The sequence below is a fragment of the Camelus ferus genome, chromosome 1 (assembly GCF_009834535.1).
Source record: "Camelus ferus isolate YT-003-E chromosome 1, BCGSAC_Cfer_1.0, whole genome shotgun sequence".
In the NCBI taxonomy this organism is placed as follows: domain Eukaryota; kingdom Metazoa; phylum Chordata; class Mammalia; order Artiodactyla; family Camelidae; genus Camelus; species Camelus ferus.
In genome coordinates this window covers 47,810,946-47,827,283 of record NC_045696.1, presented here as the reverse complement: position 1 = coordinate 47,827,283, position 16,338 = coordinate 47,810,946, and the positions used below count along the sequence as shown (strand labels likewise).

The following is a 16,338-nucleotide window of genomic DNA, read 5'->3' as shown; positions in this document are numbered from 1 at the left end:
TTCAAAAACGCTTGACATTTTGCCAAATGTTTTTCTTTTCTGTCCATTTGAAAGTAAGATATAAACATCATTGCACTTCGCTCTTGAAGAATTCAGCATGCCTCTCCTAAAAGTAAAGATGTTTTCTTACATTACTCCAATACAATGAATAAATCTAAAATATCTAAGTTCCAATGTAAATTTTGATCTATCTTCACATTGTGCAATTATTACCAAAGCGACTTTATTCTGAATTAGAACCGAATCAAGTTCTATACATTATTTGTCTTTTATCCTTTTTAATCGGAGAATAGTCGTCTCTTTTTGTTTTTCTCTTTTGCATGACTTTTTTGAGGAAACTATAGCAGTTGTCTTGTAAAATGGCCTCATATCCTGTATTTAACTGACTGTTTACTTCTGGTGTCATTTATCAATGTGACCCTCTGTTTCATGAATTTACTATAAACTTGAAGTTAGTTCTAAAGGTGCCATTTGATTTTGGATAAATATTCTGGGCAAGAGTAGTTCATAGTTGATGCTGAGTACTCCGTATTTCAAATCCTTAGGTTGAGGAGGGGGAGGTTAGATAATACTAGGTTTCATCACTTGATTAGAATGGTGATGTTAAGACCTCTCCATTTATAAAGGTGAATTTTTTTTAACTTGCAATGAGAAAATAATAAGCAAATAATCTGCAGAGTACTGTTAACCAAAATAATTTTACCTGAAGATTTTACCATCTGTTAATATTATTTTCTGCATCAATTATTTTATGGTATGTTACAGATGAAAGATTTTCTATTTTTATCATTTTTATATATTTATTAGCTGGCATTCTTCTGTAAGAAGACTTTTTCTTGCTTCTAAAATGTCAGGGCAGATATTTAAACTAATTTTCAGAATAAAGAGTTGGTTTAATAATCATCCCCAGTGTTGGTAAATTAGCTTTTCTCTCTTATCTCTCTCATTTTCTTTCTACAGTTAATTTCACCTACTTTTTTTTACAATAATTATAGGTTCAAAATTTCCCAAATTTACTGTAAAAGCATTTCTCAAGCTATATACTTTTTTAAAATTTTACTTTTTTTTTTTTTTGAAGTATAGTCAGTTTACAATGTTTTGTCAGTTTCTGGTGTACAGCATAATACTTCAGTCATCCATGAATATGCATATATTTGTTGTCATATTCTTTTGCACCGTAAGCCAGCTATATACTTTTGATGTGACCCCACTGATATTTGAATCCTCTTTACCTCTGGCGTAAGATATCCCAGATTGACTTTACATGCTTTCTGTTCCAGAATTGAAACCTGTCAGTTTTCAAGGAGTCCAAGATTATGAAGAATGGTTTATGGAAACTAATATTTGGACATTAGTTGTATTAGTTTTCCAAAGATATCATTGTTTCTTGGCTTTTTCATATGTGAATGAGTATGTGTGTGTACATATATTGTATATGTAATATGTATTTAAATATATAATTTTTCATAGCCCAAGCTTCAGCCTTATTACTTAATACATGCTCAATCTTTGAAACACTAAAATTGATTTTTCCATATTTAATTAAAAGTACAGTTTAAAAATATTTAATGTCACCTATAGGTTTTTTTAAGATTGGAAAAAGTGTACAGTACATACAATAAAATCCAATTAGTTTTAAATATCATTATATCTCTAGTTGACAAAGTCAGTCTTTTTAGTTGCTTCAGAATCTTCTGTTAACTATTCATATTTTTGTCAATAATGGAAGAAGGAATAGAAATCTCCATTATCCTTTCAACACCATATATGCCACAGCATCCTCTGGAGTTGCTGTACTGTTCTTCAAGATTATTGGTCTCTTGTTCAGCAAGATGCATCTTTCTGTAGTAGGGGTCTAAGAGATAGATGACATTGAGAGGATGCCTAGTGCTCAGATGCTTTGGATTTACTGGAGCTCCCTAACCAATTAGTGGTTTTATCAAATTTCCTTTGGAACACAAGCATTTTCAGTCAAAACTTTCACCTGGAGTTCTATACCTCACTGCACAGGAGCCTGTTTTGATTACTTGAGTCAAAACAACCTAGATTCATTTGTATAAACTCCATGTCTTTTCCTATGTCAAATGTCTCATTCTGGCCTTCATCTTTAGGTGATGGTGTCTCCAATCCTTGGGAAGTACTAAACTGCCTCATGTTAGAACATCCACTATGTTATCTGTATAGCGTATGAGTAGTCTTGGCCACACGTCATGGATACTGAGATCACATGGAAGATGAGTCTCTTGCATAAATCAAATAGGTTCCATCAAAATAATTCCTGCCAATATTTGCAAATATTCTGTCATAGTGTGCTCCAAGAAATTGAATATATGATTAGAGTATCACTTCGTTCTTTTCATCTTCTTGAAAGATACTCACTCTAGACTGAAATCTTTCAGTTATCATTCCCAGTCTTAAGAGCAGGAGCTTGGTTCTCCTATTACAGGATTTGTAAAATGGAAAAATCCCGTTGTCTTTACCCTGCCTGGTTCTTTTTCTTCAAGCTCTGATTGTTAGAAAGTTTTCTGGGCAATTTTCCTTCAGATTCTTAACAGTATTCAATCTACTGCTATTCTCTAAATTACTGCTTATAAACTTACATTATAAATTTGTATGCTGTGTGATAAAGCATATCTTTGTCCCTTTTAACTTAATTTGATTTAACTTTATTTTCCTTACTGCAACTTTTGAAAACTCTGGCATCAGTATCTTCATTATCTCTTGTCCTCCCTAGTCTGCTTGACCTTCCATTATGTATCTGCTTTTGAATTCTTTGCAAGTTTGCCATGCATCCATGGTCTGCTTCAGGTTCTATTTTCTTTGACTAAGAACTTTTATTTTCATCTGCAGTAGCATCTTGCAGCTTTATAGTAAATGGTCTCTGGTTTGTTGTGGTCTCTGATACAACACTAATTTGAAAGCGTCTTTAAATTTGAAAAAAGAAGGTTCTTCTATGGTCATTGTTCTTGATCTTTTGTTACGTAATACTAAGATCCAGTGGGTATTAATGATCATAGAGTAATTGAGAGCAATAAAATCAGTCACAGGAAGTGAACAGAAAGTAGGGTCCCTAATTTTCACTGCACTCATCAGTTGATTCAAAGCTCCTAGAAGGGGTTGTGTTTTCACTGCCCTGCTAAGGTGCTTTCGAGAGGTTTCTCAGGAAAACATCTACTCTCATAGGAGCCTGACACAGAAGGTCTTTTTCTGCCTGTTTTTCTGCCTTTTTCTCCCTTCTTTTTGTGCTTCTGTGCTTTTCTCCACCCCATCTTCTACCATCTACCCTCCTCTTCCCGTGGAACCTCTTTTCTTTTTCTTTTCCCTTTATCTGTCCAAGTGTATGTCATGATTATATATATATATATATATATATTTGTCCTCAAAGAGGCTTGAAGCATGTCCTGTGCTACCAAATGTCTTTTTCTCAATCTTTCAGAAACTCTCTCACCCTTATGATCCAAGACAGAGGGGCATATATTTTAGTCATGAACTAATGGTAATATTTCCTATTCAAATTTAATAATACATGCCTTTTCTTAATTCCTTTGATTTTATTGTTGTATCTCCTTTCTCTTATACTGTAAATCTTTCTAATTACATGAAATAAATTTTATCATTTGCTTTATCCTACAATATATAGAAAATTGTTTCAAATTTGCAATACTAATATTCCTACTAATAAGCCTGCTGCATGAAGTATAAAGTTTATTTAGCTCTTTGTCTTTAGGCCATACCCCACTTGGAATGAAAAGACAGATTACTTTCTTTCCAAAATGACTTGAAATAATTATTTCTCTGCATGGTTATTTGACCAACTTAATATACAGTTAGGTTCATTCATTTTACTTTTGTGTGTGTGTGTGTGTGTGTGTGTGTGTGTTTTAACATTTTTTTATTGAGTAATAATCATTTTACAATGTGTCAAATTCCAGTGTAGAGCACAATTTTTCAGTTATACATGAACATACTTATATTCATTGTCACATTTTTTTTTCACTGTGATTTTACTTTGTGTTTAATGTAGAGTTTGCTTTTTAACTGTAATTATTTGGGGAATATATAAAATCTTTACATAATTCAAAACTCAGAAATATATTAAAGGGTATCCTCAGTAAGGTCTTGCTTCCAGTCTTATCTCCAGTATGCTGTTTTGCCCATTCTTATGGGAAGAAAACAGTTAAAACTTTTGTTTATTTCTCTTGTATTTGTTCTCTTTCCAGTCAAAATTAGGCAAATCATATATATTCTTATTTCCTCACCTTTCTTACACCAAATATATGATACTATACACATTGATTTGCACTTTTAGCAAAAATTTGAAGCTTACTCTTTTTTTCTTGAATTTCATTTTGAAAAAATTTGATATTATGTAGAAGTAAAATTGTTTCATGATCTGAAATTTGCTTTTTTACTCAGCATCAACCATTATCAATCGTCAATCTTGTTTTCCCTGTCTCCTCATCCCACGTACTCTTTTGAAGCAAGCCCCATGTGTATGATTTCATTTATAAATATTTTAGCATACTTCTCTAAAAGTGAAGGCTTCCTTTTAAAAACATATAATCACAGTATCATTATTGTACCTAAAAATTATTGATTTCTTAATATGATCAAATAGTCAGTCAGTATTTAAATTTCTAGTTATAGAGTGACTACTGTGAATACTTTGGAGTCCCCATCACAAGGGTTCTCTCACTTGTAGTCCTTGATATGGAAAAATGCATCTCCACTTCACTGGTGAATTAGCTCTTCCTCCAGCAACATGGAAGCTGGTAATGCCTCCTTCTCTTTGCTGAGGTTTGTTAGTTCCTCCAAAGACCCTCATAGACAGATTCTAAGTTCTTTCCCACTGGCTCTGTTGCACATGGCCTATGTCAGGTCTATTGGAAACACCCCTGGATGTTTTGCCCTGAAAATTCTGGGATTTTAGGCTATCCGATGACATATTCTCTCCTTAGGCTGTTCCACTAGCCTCTAGTCAGTGCCTCTCTCCTCACTTGGATTTTTCAGATGAGAGTCTGGCACTAGTTGGGTGCCCCAAACTACAGGGACAGATAATAGGCTCTCCAAGTAGCTCCTTGGAGCCCTCCCACCAGAGTAGCAGTGTTTACCTTTTATGTAAGTGAGAAGGTTTAGGAATATACACACAGATTTTATTCCAAATTCTAGAGGCTGGCTTGTTTCACAACTGTCTTTGTTATCTGATGTCTCCTGTCTTAAGTCTCAGCAGAAATTTTTATCTTAACATCCTCTTATATACTCAGCTACCCCATTGGGCAATTCAAAGCTTGAGTTAAATAAAATGATATTTTTACTTTTCACTTCTATACATTGAAGTAGCCAAATCTGAAAAAAAAAAAAGATACATTTTACATTCCCTTAAATTTTATTTTCTTCAATTTATGGTGTGTGAATTCTATGAATTTGCAAATAGAACACTCAGCATACATCAAAGCCCCTGTTAGGTAGTTTTACACTTGATTTTGCTGTTCACGCAGACTTCGCCTTCAGATGAGCTCAGAGCCTGGCTGCAGTTTGCTCAGACGCATGGGAACTTTAGTTGTCCAATCATTCCCCTTATTCTTACACATTGAATTTCTGATCTCAGTTTGATAAAGTATTCTGTTTGGGGAAGAGGGGACCTTCATATTATATTTTCTTTCAGCTAGAATTAAATATTTTATTTGTATAAGATTGTGATGACTTTGTATAGAAATCGCTCACAAAGGCATTGGTAACTGTGAGTTCTGGTTAATTGTGAGGCCTCCATATTGACTGGCTAACTCACTGGTTGTTTCAGTTTTACTTGCTTATGGCATAAAGTTTACAGTTTCCACAGTGTGTTATCACAAGTGCTTATTAGCAGTAATAGAAGCTTTCTTTTCCATTCATAGAAACACTCCAGTATTTGCATTTTCTGCCCTGAGAATTAGTGTTGCTTAGAAGAGGTTTTGCCTTTGAGCAAAAGCTTTTAACAGATTACCCATAGGCAAGAGATAACTGCATAGAAAAAGAACTAGACCAAGACTCCAGAGACCTGGATTAAAGTTCAAGAATGCTTGAAGGAAACTAGGAAACTATGTTATTATCCTAATTCTTAATGTTATTTTTAATTGTTTTAAAATTGTTTTTTCTGCATAAGTATATTCTCCTTCAGAGTACCTCAAAAGAACGTCTAATATTATTTGGCAATCATACAAATAGATAATCCCACAATTTATTAAGGCATTACAGTTTTCAAAGAATGTTCATAAATATAAAAACCTAGAAATGTCAATTTTTTGGATAGATACAGTGTTTACAAAGCACATCAACTTAGTTGAACACATTTTTATTTAGGAAAAAATCTAGCATGGCAAATATTAACATAAAAGATAGAAACTATCTGTAGCCATTATTTAGTTTGGTGTGCATTTCCCTGATACTTATTTTTCTATTTCTTTTTCTTTTTAACATTTTTTATTGATTTATAATCATTTTACAATGTGTCAAATTCCAGTGTTCAGCACAATTTTTCAGTCATTCATGGACATATACACACTCATTGTCACATTTTTTTCTCTGTGAGTTACCATAACATTTTGTGTATATTTCCCTGTGCTATATACAGTGTAATCTTGTTTATCTATTCTACAATTTTGAAATCCCAGGCTATCCCTTCCCACCCTCCACCCCCCGGTAACCACAAGTCTGTATTCTCTGTCTGTGAGTCTATTTCTGTCCTGTATTTACGCTTTGTTTTTGTTTTTGTTTTTGTTTTTGTTTTTTAGATTCCACATATGAGCGATCTCATATGGTATTTTTCTTTCTCTTTCTGGCTTACTTCACTTAGAATGACATTCTCCAGGAGCATCCATGTTGCTGCAAATGGCATTATGTTGTCGGTTTTTATGGCTGAGTAGTATTCCATTGTATAAATATACCACATCTTCTTTATCCAGTCACCTGTTGATGGACATTTAGGCTGTTTCCATGTTTTGGCTATTGTAAATAGTGCTGCTATGAACATTGGGGTGCAGGTGTCATCCTGAAGTAGATTTCCTTCTGGATACAAGCCCAGGAGTGGGATTCCTGGGTCATATGGTAAGTCTATTCCTAGTCTTTTGAGAAATCTCCACACTGGTTTCCATAGTGATACTTATTTTTCTAAACATTTACTTGTGCTGATTTTTTTTTCCTTCTTAAACAAAGAAAGAACTATATTATCCCTGCTGTTTTTTCGTATATCAATAGATCTTGAATAAACTCCTGTGTTTACATTATGTTGAATCTATTTCATCTTTTAAATTGCTGCACAGTATTCTTTATTCAATCACTTATTGATAGACATTTAGATTGTTCCCAGTGTTTCTCTACTACAGTCAAAATTGTATATTCTCAAACACATGTCTTTGAAACTTCTGCAAGTACATCTGAAGGATACATTTCTGTTTAGAATTGCTTTGTCAAAGAATAAGAACATTTGCAAATTTAAAAAGCATTCCCAAACTGTCTTCCAAAAAAAGGTACATCAATTTCCACTCCTATCAACAATGCATAATCAAAGTTTAACAAACTATTTTTTTTCCCTCCTTTCCATATGTGTAAAATGAGTGGACTGGAGCATATACATTTATATTGTAATTGTCTCCCTCCATTGATGGCAAATTCCTAAGGCCAGGCAATATGACGTGTAAAACTTTAATTCCTTTAGTGGATAGCACGTTGCCTAGCACATAGGACATCATCAGTAAATATCTGTTAAATGAATGCATCTGTGGATTCCCCCCAGATCCCTTATTTTATGGCTTGATGGTGATGATTTTGATGACATATCTTAGTGTGCTTCCATGGATAGCTAAATTTGAAATACCATGAGCCGCTAGCACTAGGTGATTAGGATGTGTGAGGTAATAGAGTCTCTCTCTCTCTCTATATATATATTTACCTGCCTTTTGTTCTAGTAAAGTAACTCTTGTGTGTTCCTGGATGGGGGCTGGTCACCATAAGATCAAGCCATGATTAGAAACTTGGAATTTTCTTTTCTTTCTTTCTTTCTTTTTTTTTTTTAATGGAGGTACTGGGGATTGAACTCAGGACCTTGTGCATACTAAGCACATGCCCTACCACTGAGCTATATCTACCCCTGAAAAAACTTGGAATTTTCAACCCTACTCTCCATTCTCCAGAGGAGGGAGAGGAGCTGGAAATGCAGTTAATGATCCATCATGCCTATATAATGATGCTTACATAAAAATCCCTAAGTGTGAATTTGGAGAGCTTCTGGGTTGGCGAATACTTGGAGGTTCTGGTAGGGTGGTGGTCTGGGAGAGGGCATGGAAGCTCTGCCTGTGCTCCTTCCCACCTACCTTGGCCTACATATCTCTTTCATTTAAATGTTCATCTGTATCCTTTTTCATATCCTTTTATAATAAACCGATAAACAGCAAGTACACTGTTTTCCTTAGTTCTGTGAGCCACTCTAGCAAATTAATTGAACCTGAGGTGAGGGTTTTGGGAACCTCTGATTTATAGCTGATAGGTCAGAAACCCAGTTGAGAACCTGGATTTGCTATTAGAATTGGGGTGGGGGAGGCAGTCTTGTGGGACTAAGCCCTCAAACTATGGATCTGCTAATATTTCTAGGTAGATAGTGTCAGAATTGGGTTAAATTGTGGGACACCCAGTTGGTATCACACAATTGCTTATTGTGGGAAAAACCCCCACATGTTTGGTGACCATTAGCATCAGAAGTGAAGTATTCTGTGTGAGCAGTAAAGGGGAGACACATAAGAAAGTGAATTTTTCCTACTCAGTATGGCTGTTAAATTCCCACAGCTCTTACATAGTCTTTTTCAGTTGGAGGCTATAGTAGGTTGAAAATAAAGCTGTCCCCTAATTCTTTTATAAAAGTAGGCAAAAGATCAAGAAAATCCTGTTGTATCACGTTGTGAGGAGAGGTAAGTAAGCTCCATATATTTAGACTGCTGCCTCCCCCTCTGATTACAGTTGAGATTATTTGGTCAATTAAAGGAAATGTTTCCAGACACTTATTACACTTATTATAAAGGTCTTAATAGAGTTTCCTTTCTTCTCAGTGACAGGTTTATATTTGCATATCTACTTTGCTCTGCGATAACTGTAGTATCTTGGGTTTTCATGAGAATTTCTAAGAGAGATACGAAATATAAGCCAGCAATTACTATATATTCTTTTAGCTGATTATGGTGAGAATTGTAAGAAGGGGCTGGTGTGTTGGAATTGCTAAATGAGATAAATAATAGTGAAAATTTTGTGACTTGGTGAGACATACAGAGTATTTTTCATGACTTTCGGAGGCAATACAAAATGTATGACACTGGAATCAGGTAGACTTGGCCCTGCCAGTTATTATCTCTGAGTCAGGGTACATCCATTTCCTCAGATATAAAATGAGAATAATTATGTTACCCTACTTAGGACTATTAATACAGATTATTATGAAAATCAAGCATTATTCATTTCTGAGGTCTCAGTGTGGTTATCATCTCCTCTGAGAAGCTACTCTTCCACTAGATAAGGTAAAATTCCTTGTCTCTGGACACTTCCCCTCCTCTTTATTCCCACTATACACCAGGACCCTCTTCTATCACTTGCATTTCTTGTTGTATCGCAGTTGCATCTGCGTATACCTGTCACTGCTACTAGACTGTGATATCTTTATAACCTTTATGTCTTCAACACTTAGTAGAGTGCCTGCTTATCAAAGAGTATGAGCTCAGTAAATGTTTGTTGACTTGAGTTAATGACATATTTTGAGTGCTTGCCCAGTACTTAAAAACATTGGAGACATTCAGTAGTTTGTGACTTCTTTTGTAAATTTGTGCCTCCAAATTTTTATCAAGGAAAAGATTTATCTTTTGCTTATGATACTTTAAGTACTCAAATGCAGGATTATGACTGTTTTTGGATCCATTCTAGGTAATTAGATACACTGTGAAAAGTATGGTTCGTAGAAAGATAAGATTATCAAACTAGATAGATAACAGGATGAAAAGTGTTTGAGAGCTCTAGTCACAGTCTATGAACATACATCCAGGAAAAAATGAATTATTTGACCCTTCATTCATATTTTTTTGTGAATATATAACCTGGCAGTGTCAGTTTAGCTCATCAAAGCAACGTATTGGAGACCTTTCTGCATTTGCCTCAGCTGCCTTATTTCACTGCATTACAAATGATGTTAATTCTGTGCTCAACAATGCTTAACATAATATATATGGAACCCAGTGTTTATCAGTTGGACATCATAAAAATGCTGTTATTTCTTTCCATCTTCCTTCTGCTTATCATTTGTTGATTTTTGAAAGCAGCTGGAGTTGTTCCATGTGAATGGAAACATTTACAAGGCTGTACAAAAATGCTTTCTCTCTAGAAACCATCTTATATCAACCGTGGTCTTTGCTTTTTAAAGATTTGGTGCATAAAGATATGCAAGCTTTTAACCTGATCTATGCTATCCTTTCAGATCAGAAGAAATTTCTTAGGTTAAGGAAAAGTTCACATTTGAATTTTCCAAAAGCATGCGTATTTCATCCATTGAAACAAGAACTTCCGTCCCTCAGAATTGACTACTATAGTCTGTTGGTATGTGCTGATTCATGTTTACATAAAAGACCATCTTAACATAATGACTGGGTATTTGTGGCTTAGGTTCTCATATTTTCAACCATTACATGTGACTTACGAGTTGGAAAATGAGTAGCTTTTGGAGAGTATTTATTTTAAAAGGATCCTTTCAGTTAGCATTTCCATTGGGGATGACTTCATTTAAAAAATGGTCTTTTAAATTTTTTTCAGTGGAAGGTCAAATCTGCAATTAGAGCATAAATGTAGTTATTGAAAACCATTGTAGCTTATGTGATTTTCCCCCCAAATTCTAAGGTTAAATTTCATGAAAAATATTTTTGGTGGCTATCAATACTTATTAAAAATTAACATTGTTTCTGCGAATAGTTTTATACATAAAACTTAGGTTATTGTAAAACGTGAGTTATGCTTTAATAATATAGCCATACTTATTAAGTAACTATTCTCTGTCAAGTGCTTCACATAAATTATCTGATTTATTTCTCAGAACAACTCCTTTCAAAGACGAAGACTAGAAAGTTAAGGATTTTGTTCATATTTAGTAAGTGGAAGGTACAGGATCAGAGGTTATGTTGGACTATGGTAAATCCTTGCTCTGTATCTGTTGATAGCGTTCAGCCATCCTGCCACCAGGGGACCCAGGCAGTAGAGCCAAATGAAAGCTCCAACTAAGGGCCCACTCTATTCTGAACATTACTGACACCCTAAATCCTTGCTTCCTTTCCTTCTCAGTAAACTTAACACAACCAGCAAGGAATTTTTTTTGGCTTACTTTACTTCTTCCTTATAAGTCTCTCTTTTTGTTCTAGCAAAATCTACATGCTAGAGAGTTTCCTTCTTTAATGTAAATTGCTCAAGGTGGTAACAGCAATTAAATGCCACAATTCCTTCCTTTTTCCTTCTCTCTTCCCTTTTGATCTTGTCTCTTTGCCAACACAGACTGCCTGGCATGTAGTAAGTGCTCAAGAAATGGCAGCTGTTATTACTTTCCAGGTTCTGGGGCTCCTCCCTGAAGTGTGCTAGCATTTATAGCACACTGTGTACCAGAATCTCTTTCAATCCCTTTAAATGCATGTGTTTTGTTATTATGCCTATCTATATAAAGCAAGGAAAAGGTGAGTCTCAGAGGGCACATTACCTGACTTAAGATAACACTGATAACTTGTTGGCTGTGATAGTTTTGGAGCTCAAGTTTTCTGACTTCTAGTCCTTTATTGACTTATGTGGTAGCTGTAGAAATGTGCTGCTCCAAATCTTCTTTAAGAGATTCTGCTGTGAGGAGCACAGGTGATGCCAGACTCCAGCTGCCAACCCCTTTAAAGCCACCATGGTGTTAATACCAAAATCATACTTTCTTCCCCTGGGCTGCCCCCTAGACAGTGACTGAACATGGTGGGGATAATAGTACTGGCTTATTCCAGAAATGGAAAAATAATTCAACATCAGCAACTCTTTTAGCATAATTCACCTGGAGGAGGACGAATAAGAGAAATGATATAATCATACCAATCAAGTATTGTAAAAAACCTCAATAAACTAGGGACTGTATGGCCACATTTTAAACTAATAGTTACCATCTAAAAGCCAGCATCATGTTTAATGAAAACACAGTGAGAAAATCCCCATAATGTCAAGAACAAAGTCAGAGTGTGCACTGTTACTATTTTTTCTTTTTTTTTTTAAATTGAAGTATAGTTGATACAGAGTAATACGGTAATTCCAGGTATACTACATAGTGATTTGACATTTGTGTACATTATGAAATGATCATCATGAGAAATCTAGTAACCATCTGTCCTCATACAAAGTTATTATGATATTATTGACCATATTCTTTATGTTGCATAGTACATCCTCCTGGCTTATTTTATAATCCCTTCACCTATTTTGCCTCCCACCTCCCAGTAACCACCAGTTTGTTCTCTGAGTCTTTTTTCATTTTGTTTTGTTTGTTTTGTTTTATAGACTCCACACACAAGTGAAATCATTCAGTGTTTGTCCTTCTCTGTCTTACGTATTTCACTTAGCATACTACTTTTTAGATCCATTATGTTGTCACAAATGACAAATTTCATTCTTTTTATGGCTGAGTAGTATTCCATTGTATATATGTAACAAATCTTTATCCATTAATCTATTGATGGCTTCTTCCATATCTTGGCAATTGTAAATAATGCTACGCTGAACACTAGGGTGCATATAGCTTTTCAAATTAGTATTTTTGGTTTCTTTGGATAAAGACCAAGAAGTAAAATTGCTGGATCATATGACAGTTCTATTTTTAATTTTTCGAGGAAACTTCATACTGTTTTCCGTAGTGACTGCCCCAGTTTACAATCCCACAAACAAGGGTTCCTTTTCACCTCATCCATATCAACACCTGTTTCTTGTCTTTTTGATAATTGCCGTTCTGACAGGTGTGATGTGGTAGCTCACTATGGTTTTGATTTGCATTTCCCTGATGATTAGTGATATTGAGCATCTTTTCACATGTCTATTGGCCATCTGTAGAAAAATGTGTATTCAGACTTTTTTTTTTTTTAAATGAAGGTACTGGGGGTTGAACCCGGGACCTCATGTGTGCTAAGCACACACTCTACCACTGAGCTATACCCACCCCCCAACTCAGACATTTTCTTAATCAGGTTGCTTGTTTTTTTGATATTAAGTTGTATGAATTCTTACTATAGTTTAGATATCAACCCTTTATTGGATATAGTTGATACTTAAATATCTTCTCTCATTCAATAGGCTGCCCTTTCATTTTGTTGCTGGTTTCCTTTGCTGTGCAAAATCTTAGTTTGATGTAGTCCCTTTTGTTTATTTTTATTTTTGTTTCCCATGCCTGAGGAGAAAACATATGGAATATATCACAAATTTCTGTGTCATCCTTGTTCAGGGGCCATGCTAATCTCTGTATCAATCAAATTTTAGTATTTGTGTTGCTCAAGTGAGCACTCGTTACTACTTTTTTAAAATACGGTTCGGAAGGTACTTGCCACTACAATTAAAGAGGAGAGAATGAGGCATATACATTTGAAAAGGGATGTAAAATTTTCGTTATTTATAAATTTTATACTTGTTTACATGAATATACAAAAGAATTAACTAAAAATTGTAACAATCAGTAAAGGAATTTATAAATGGTTGAGTACAATAATCAACAGCAAACAGCTTTCGTAAGTACAGACAATAACCAATAGGAAGATATAATGGAAGAAAAGATCACATTTACAATATCAAAAAATTTTTATAGAAATAAATTTAACAAGAAATATGCAAACTCTATACAAACAAGGAAAAAATACATTTCCTTAAACAAAAAAATTCAATATTATAAAGATGTCACCTCTTACTAATGTAAGTAATAAACTTAATTCTATATAATAAATACATTAAGACTGTTATTTCTTTGTTCATTTGCATTTTGAAATGGAAAGATTGATATACATGGAAAATAGTAAAAAATACTCAAGAAAATTCTGAGCAAAGAAAAGTAACAATTTACAATCCCTTCCATATTTTAAAATATAGAATTATAGTAATTGCATTAATTAATAATAATGCATGAATAGACGTGCAGATAAATGGAATAGACAAGAAAGTCTGTAAGTAAACCCAAATACATTTTGGATATTAGTGTATGGCAAGAATGGCATAGCAAATCAGTGGGTAAGTGATTAATTATTTAATAAATGGTATTGGGACAACTGGATAGTAATCTGGAAAGTAAAATTATTTTTGAACTCTTACCTCATTTCTTACCCCCAAATTCCAAATGTTTCAAGTATTTAAATAGAAAAATAAAAATACAAATATATTATATAAATATTATATATGTATACACACAGCTGTGTATGTGTATGTGTGTGTGTAAAATTTCAAGATTGGGAAGACATTTCTAGGCTTAATCCAAAACTCAGAAGTCTTTTTTTTTTTTTTTCCAAAACTCAGAAGTCTTAAATGAAAAGATAGACTAATTTGACCACATAAAATTGAAATAAAATTATCTTGTCACTTAAATATTATAAACAAAGGAAAAAACACAAATGAAAAGCCATGGAAAAATATTTTGTCTGCAACTCATGATATAGACCAAAGGATGTATTTCTCAGCATATATAAACAAATATGTGAGAAAAAGACCAATAATTGTACAAGAAATGGACAGAAGATAAAAAACAGTTGGTAACAAAGGAAATATAAATGGGTCTTAACATATGAAAAGGTATTCACTTAATACATAATAGGAAAAAATTAATCTTAAAATTAAAACTAAAGTGAAGTGCTATTTCCCCTTGTTAGTTTGGCAAAGATAAAAGAATTTTCACAGCAAACTGTGTAGAAAGGGGTGTGAGAAAGTAAGTATCCAATACACTGCTATTAGGTATATAATTTGGTGTAACTCTGTAAAGGCTAATTAGCAATATCTCATCATAATTACAAATGCACATATTCTTTGATCCTGCAATACTACTCTGGGAATTTATCCACAGATACACATTCCATGTCTTAAATGACCAACATACAAGGATATACGTCATAGCACTGTTTGAAATAGCAAAAAGATTGGAAGCAGCATAAATATCTATATTAGGACACTGGTTAAATAAATTATGTACAGGTATGACATGGGATTCTATGCAGCCTTTTAAAGAATGAATCTGTTCTATGTGTATTGATTTTGGACAATTTCCAATATATGATAAGTAAAATAACAAATATGGTGTACAGTACTTGTTTTTTTGTTGTTATTTGTTTTACACATGTATGCTTTTATATGCATTGAATACCTGTAAAATGATCAAGTTACCTCCAGGGAATGAAACTAGGAAACCAAAGGAAAGAAGAAATGAAATAGGCTAAATTTTCAGTATACAAATTTTCATTTGAATTTTTTACTGCATAAGGTATTACATGTATGTAATACTCAGTGACAACACTAAGCACACTATTCAATTCACTTGACCTTTTCTTGGTACCAAGACTTTCTAGATGGTGAATGGAATGTTTATTTAAATATGAAACAAGCTTCTTATCTTGTCAAAGATTGGTAAGTTTGCTGACAGACTCCTGCTCTGGGCTGTTTTTGAAACAGGGAATGTATGCCAGTACTTACAGGGACTCTAGTGACTTGACCTGTGTTGATGACAGGGATGAAAACTAGAGAATAATAAGAGGATGAGACTAGGAACTGCAGTGGGTGGGGTGGACAGACTTTGGATAAGGAGGTGAAACCTGCAAGCAACTTTCACCCCTATTGTAAAGATATTTATCTTGGATGAATATCTACTTTGTAATCTGAAAAAGTAGAAAATCATGCCATGAAGTCAACCAAAGCCTGTAGTTCTCTCTAGGGAAGCAAAATGGCTGAGAAAGCACAGCAGTAAATGAACGTTTATAAAGAATGGACTGAAATAACTACAGTATATCAAAAGCAAATAACTGCTGAGGAAATCGGCATATTTTAATTTGGTTCAGGACTATATCTTACATGTTCTGGCTGTGCTGTAATGTACGAGTTTGTATATAGAGCTTTAATGTATAATTAATATAGCTTTGAAGCTAGTTCTATCCGTATGATTAAAATTTATCATGGAATTAGCTTTCAAATAGAGACTTTTTTAACATGTTATAGTCAATGCTATAAACTAGATCTTCTCTGATGAGCTCTGAAAAAAGGACTATAATTTATCTCAATCGTATTTTATTAGAGACAGTTTTAATTGCT

At 33.9% G+C, this 16,338-nt stretch overlaps 1 long non-coding RNA gene and 1 other non-coding gene across 2 annotated transcripts in view; one reads left to right on the top strand and one right to left on the bottom strand.

Annotated features, from left to right (window-relative positions):
• The window catches only part of LOC116663300, an 89,237-nt gene that overhangs the window by 38,764 nt on the left and 34,135 nt on the right, over nucleotides 1-16,338 (top strand). The window lies entirely within an intron of this gene.
• LOC116666821 lies at nucleotides 13,463-13,566 on the bottom strand. The gene has a single exon (XR_004323674.1). It is a non-coding gene; the product is annotated as a U6 spliceosomal RNA (small nuclear RNA).